This window comes from Eptatretus burgeri, chromosome 3 (genome assembly GCF_056783735.1).
Source record: "Eptatretus burgeri isolate ZD-2024b chromosome 3, Ebu_testis_v1, whole genome shotgun sequence".
NCBI lineage: Eukaryota > Metazoa > Chordata > Myxini > Myxiniformes > Myxinidae > Eptatretus > Eptatretus burgeri.
The window spans coordinates 18200497-18206496 of NC_140963.1; the positions used below are offsets into that span (position 1 = coordinate 18200497).

Sequence of the window (6000 nt, forward strand, 5' to 3'; positions counted from 1 at the left end):
TTGTTGTTTTTTTTCTCTAACAAATTTTTTGGGGGGGGGGTTGGAAATCACTTAAAACGTGTAGAAATGTCAGGTATGGGAGCATGTGCCAGAACAGCGCGTCGCTGCGTCCAATTTCCGCCGGTACTCCAGGGGCCTCCGTCTGGCCATCCCCCAGGCAGATGCCAGGCCCATCCCCATCTCCTTGAGATGATGGTCAACCTGTTGCAACCATGAGGCACGTGGTTGGCCCACTGGCCTCCTCCACTCATGAGACTCCCTCGCTGAGAGAATCTGGTGAGCAGGATCAGCACCAAGAAAACGAGCCACATGTCCATACAGCCGCAACTGACACTCTCGGACTATGCAGGTAACAAATCTCATCCGAGTCTCTCTCAGCAACCGCTCGTTGGACACAAAATCCGACCAGCGATAGCCAAGGATTCTTCGAAGAGACCTGGTACCAAAGGAATTAAGTCTCCGTCTCAGATCCTTGGTCAGAGTCCAAGTCTCGCATCCATAGAGCAAGACTGGAAGTACCAAGGACCTGAAGACTCGGACTTTCGTCCTCCCGCACAGGTACCGGCAGCGCCACACCCCATGATCCAGTGAATCCATGACTCCCCAGGCCCGACCCAGACGTCTATTGACCTCTCACTCACAGCCAGCAGAGACACGAATATCACTGCCAAGGTAAGTGAATCTCTCCACGACCTCAACATCCTCACCACAAACAGACACAGACAGGACAGCAGCATCCAAGATGTCACCGAAAGCCTGGATCTTAGTTGTCACCCAAGAAACCCGTAATCCCAGCGGCTCCGACTCCTCTTTCAGCACCTCGAGGGCCCCCAAAAGGATGTCTAGAGTCTCCGCAAAGATGACTGCATCATCTGCAAAATCAAGGTTCGAGATCTTGACATTCCCAAACGATGCACCGCAGCTTGATCTCTCCGACATACTCCCTAAAATCCAGTCCATACAAGTGCTGAAAAGTGTGAGGGCCAGTACACACCCCTGACGAACTCCAGTAACAACTGGAAATAAGTCAGAGATGGTACCGCCACACTTCACAGCACTCTCAGTACCAGAGTAGAGTTCAGACATCAGATCGATCAGTTTTGGTGGCACCCCACGAAGACCAAGAATCCTCCAGAGGACATCCCGATTCACTGAATCGAACGCTTTACAGAGATCAACATAGGCTGCAAGCAGCCCGTGCCGAAACTCTCGTCTGCGTTCGGTGAGGACACGAAGGGCAAGGATACGGTCAATTGTTGACCTCTTTGGTGTAAAGCCTGACTGCTCTGGACGCTGGTGCTCAAGCAGATGGTGGTGAACCCTATCAATAATTATCCGAGCAAAGACCTTGCCCGGCACTGAGAGCAGCGTCACCCCTCGGTAGTTGTTGCAGTCTTGGCGATCACCCTTCCCTTTCCAGAGAGGGACAACAAGGCCCCTCTTCCAGTCAGTTGGGATGATGCCTGTGTTCCAGGCAGAGCACAAAACTGCATGCAACGACACTAGTGCAGCATATTCCACCAGCCTTGAGAAGTTCAGCATGGATGCCACAGATCCGTGGAGCTTTGCCCCGTTTCAACTGGTTCACCGCAGCCCGTGTTTCCACAAGCAAAGGTGGACCACAGTTGATTCGAGGGTCAGCAAACGGGGATTTTAACACCCTTGACGTCCAACTCGACAGCTGGGGGATCAGCCTGGTACAACCGTTCAAAGTAACTGGCCCAGCGGGCCTTCACTTCAGACTCCTCTGTCAAGAGCCTACCACTCTCTGCTCGAACTGTAGTGCTCCGAGGGATGGGCTTGGATGAACGTAATGCGCGAATTCCCCTGTAAGCGGGACAAGAATCACCTGTCCACAGGTGATGCTCTACCCCCTCACAGATTCCTCGCACATAGGCCTCCTTGTCCACCCTCAGGGCACGTAGAGTTTTACGCCTCAGCTCCCTGAACAGCTCAGCTCTGCCATTCAGCCTGGCCCTGCGACTCTGGTCAATGGTATCCAGTGTCCTTGAGAGAGAAAATTCTTCTTTGCCCTGCGGTAAACTCCAAGACATCTACCGGCAACATCAAGGACGGTGGTCTTGAAGGCACTCAACAACTCTTCAGGACCCCCCAAACCTGGTAGAAATGCAAAAACAAAAATTCAAATTTTTTTTTCAAAGTGGCCACCATAGCGGCCATATTGGACTTTGGACCAAGTCCAAAATCTAATGGCATGATCCTTGGACCAAACCTAATCCCCCCACCAAGTTTTGTCGAAATCCGTCCAGGAGTTTTTCCGTAATACTGTTCACAGACAGGGGTGAAAATAGTAACCTCCGTCCATCTTCGATGGCGGAGGTTAAATATTGTGCAATATATCGTTTTTGGCCCAATCTCTCAATGATGAAGAAACTCTTAAAAAATTAAATAACTTGTATCCAGATCTGGATCCGAATCTTCACAAAATCAAATTAATTCGTCCTTGTCACACACCCAACCTGTCCACCAAGTCTCATCCGAATCCGTCCACAACTTTTTGAGATATCGTGATTTATATTATTTTTTGCACCATCTCTCAATGGTGAAGAATCACTTCAAAAAAATAAAACAAGTGGTGCCAGGCACAACAAATCCTTCCCATTTAAGGCATAAAGTTATTTTGGCGATCAAATTTAAATTTGATGTATCCTTAACCTGAATGTTGATTATAAGGAATATTTTAGTCTTAGTTTGAAGTCGATTAAACCATTTTTGACGAAGTTATGACCGTAAAATGATTTTGACCTTTCAAGACCATGTAAGGTCAAAAGTCATGGTGTCAAATGAAAGCCAATAAAGGACTTGATATATGTCTTCCATAGTAAACACGCATATTCCCAACCTTTTTTGATCTATAATGGAAAATTTGTAATTTTGACCGATGACCATGACCCCCAAAACTTCGGACCCTACCGATGTTCACAAATATGCATTTTTCACTATAGGAATGGGTAGGATTATAAGTGACAAATAGAATAAGGTTCACTATAAGCTTAGTTTGAACAAAATCGGATCATTTTTGACGAAGTTATGAGCGAAAAACGATTTTGATCTTTTTGTGACCTTGACCCTTACCTTTGATCCAATTGGACCCAAAAGTTCCCGTTTTCTTCTTTGGGACAAGAGAGAGGCAGGCAGAGAGTCAGAGAGGCAGAGGCCACAGCTTGTGGTATAGGTAAGCTTCGAGCCGGTAGCCTACTTCATTATCGAGTGCGTTCCTGTTTACCTCTATTATGGGTGTGTTTTTTGTTTCGGCGAAACTCGTGTCTGAGCGGTCATATGACCTTTCCCCTCATTCCCTCCCTCACCCCCTCCCCTTCCGTTCTTTGAAATCAAAGAATGTCGACACGTTCCCGCTACACCGCCTATGAAGCCTTGACGAGGAAAAATGGCGTTGTTACTGCCATTGGTAATATGGTTGGGTTTGAAAAAGTCCGCGCAGCCTCTCGCATGAATAAACGAGTAGTTGTTTTTATATCGGATGATCAATTGGTGCATTACATCGTCTCGACTGGAATAACAACTGAAAATGGTTATTTCATCTTAGCCTCCCCTCTCGCCACAACTAGTACCAAAATTGTACTCAGTAATGTCCCACCTTTCATCAGGAATGAAGCACTGGTTAAAGAATTATCTTGATTTGGGACCATAGTCTCAGATTACAATGTTACCTTTGCGATGCCGGAACGAGCAGGCTCGACACGTGATGTCTTTCAGGCGACAGGCGTACATTGTGCTTCCCTCGTCTTGCGTCGATAAAGTGCTTAATGTGGTCTTTAAATTTTGCATAGATGGACACTAGTACCAGGTGTACGCGTCGACGGAAACACTGAAATGTTTTAACTGCAATGGTTTCGGCCATTTAAAACGTTTTTGCCTGAAAACTGCATCCCCAACAGCCGAGGATACTATTGCTCCGTCTAATACGGCCCCGCCTGTTAGCACCGACCACCCTATTACAGTCTCAGAGAACGGAATATCAGACCGTAAGGACACAGAGGACAGTACCTCAAGTGTTTGGGATGGATTTACAACTATTCCCTTGTTAAGGAAAAGAAAAACTGATAAGAACGAACTTAACCCACAAAAAGGAAAAAAATTGGTTTTGTCTGTGAGCGAAACAACTCCGAGCTTATGTGACACAATGACAAATCGGTGTGAGTCACTCTCAAATGATGAAATGGACCCGCTGTTGGTAGATCAAGGTGAATGGGATTTACTCACAGAGAAAATTATGAAAACCACAGTCAAGATCCCTACTCTGATAAAGAAATTGAACCATGAAAGGATCTTCCTGAAAAAGAAATAAAAACTGTCTCCAGAACCCCCCAATCGTGCCACGAGGTAACCACCAACGACTCCTCAATGGTGGAAATTACTCCATCGAATATCCCTGAAGTCATACCTGAGTGTTGTGACAGCTCTGAAAAACCTGAAGCAGATGCTGATACTACCACCCTTCCCTCCCCTCACTCCATCTCTCCCTCCCCCCTTCTACATTACTCAAGGTGGAATCAGAGCCTCCCTCACCCCTCCCCTCCACGTCGAAAACAGAACAACCTGATACCTGCATACTACAGAATATAAACACGGTTTGTGAATTGGAAATTGAAAATTTCCCAGATAGTGCTTCTGACATGTCAGAAGGAGAACCAGATGACGTCGAAGAATTCCCTACAAACAGTACTCCTAATGTCTCACCATCGCAAATCCTTAAATTCCTAAATCATACTTTTAGGAAAAGACATGTAGATATAAAGGAATATTTTTCTGACTAACATGGTTTTATTGAAACAGCAAAAAGTATCATTCGTCGACCTAATGATTACCGTTTCACCGAACCACAGTGCAGTCGGCTTAAAAAGCACATTGTTAAAGCTAAAATGGAAATGAAATGATGACCTGTGTGCACTTCCTTGCTTGCCACCTTTTCATCACTATGGTGATCTTTGGCAGCTAAAATATAAATGGTGGAGCAAGCCAGTCTAGGATGCTCCAATTTGTCAACCTCATTAAACATCGGAAATTAGATGTAGCCTTTTTACAAGAAACCCACTCTACTCCAACATCGCACAGTGTTTGGAATAGAATGATGAAAAAACCGGCTATTTTAGTGATTCCAACTGTCGCACAGCAGGAGTTGCCTTTCTGCTTAGTCTGCACTTCTGCCCTCCACAACTTTCATTTCAGGAAATAATCCCAGATTACCTTACTTCCCTTGATTTTGTTGACAACAACATCGAATTTACTTTAATAAATGTCTATGCTCCTTCAAAGGGCACAGACCGCCGAAGCTTCTTCAAAAGGTTACGACTCTACATGAGGCAATTAGATTTGCAAAAGTGTATCGTAATGGGAGGTGATTTCAATTGCACCCTTCAGCCCGCACGTGATCGGAATGGTGCAGAACCTCACCCTGGATCAGCCAGACTGCTGTTTGACATAATAAGAGATTTTAGTCTTCAAGACATATGGCGGATACAAAATCCAAGCACCCATCAGTTTACTTGGAGTAAAGTTGCCAACAATCAGGTGGCCCTTGCCCAGCTGGATAGGTTTTACATAAACTCACCCCTTATTAACCTCTCACCAACCACAAAAATTCCTCCATCTGGTTTCTCAGACCATCACCTTATCACCATGTGCTACCGAATAGGGTTGTCTCCAAATCGCCACTCTTTTTGGAAACTTAACATCTCCATATTTGACTCTTAATAGTGCCTTTCAAAGTGTATGGTCCAATTTAGTAGGTGCTAAGCCCCAATTTAAAGACCAGCAGTTATGGTGGGACAACATAAAGGTCCAAATTCGAAATTTCTGTCAACATTTCTGCTCTTTAAATACACAAGTAGAACGCAGAATAAAAGCGGAACTGGAGAAAGAAATTCTACAGATTCAAAGTGACCTAAAAACCCCCCCTGCCCCCCCCCCCAACAGAAACTAAGACTGCATGAGAAAAAGTCCCTTCTCAATAGTATA

The 6000-nt window shown here is 45.5% G+C and overlaps 2 protein-coding genes across 3 annotated transcripts in view; one reads left to right on the plus strand and one right to left on the minus strand.

Annotated features, from left to right (window-relative positions):
• Positions 1-3236, minus strand: part of METTL5 (methyltransferase 5, N6-adenosine) — a 52378-nt gene extending 49142 nt beyond the window's left edge. The window contains exon 1 of the mRNA XM_085872546.1: positions 3097-3236. The gene's annotated coding sequence lies outside the window, so the exon portion shown is untranslated. The remainder of the gene's footprint in view (positions 1-3096) is intronic.
• Positions 1-6000, plus strand: part of LOC147029478 (natural resistance-associated macrophage protein 2-like) — a 166682-nt gene that overhangs the window by 65012 nt on the left and 95670 nt on the right. The window lies entirely within an intron of this gene.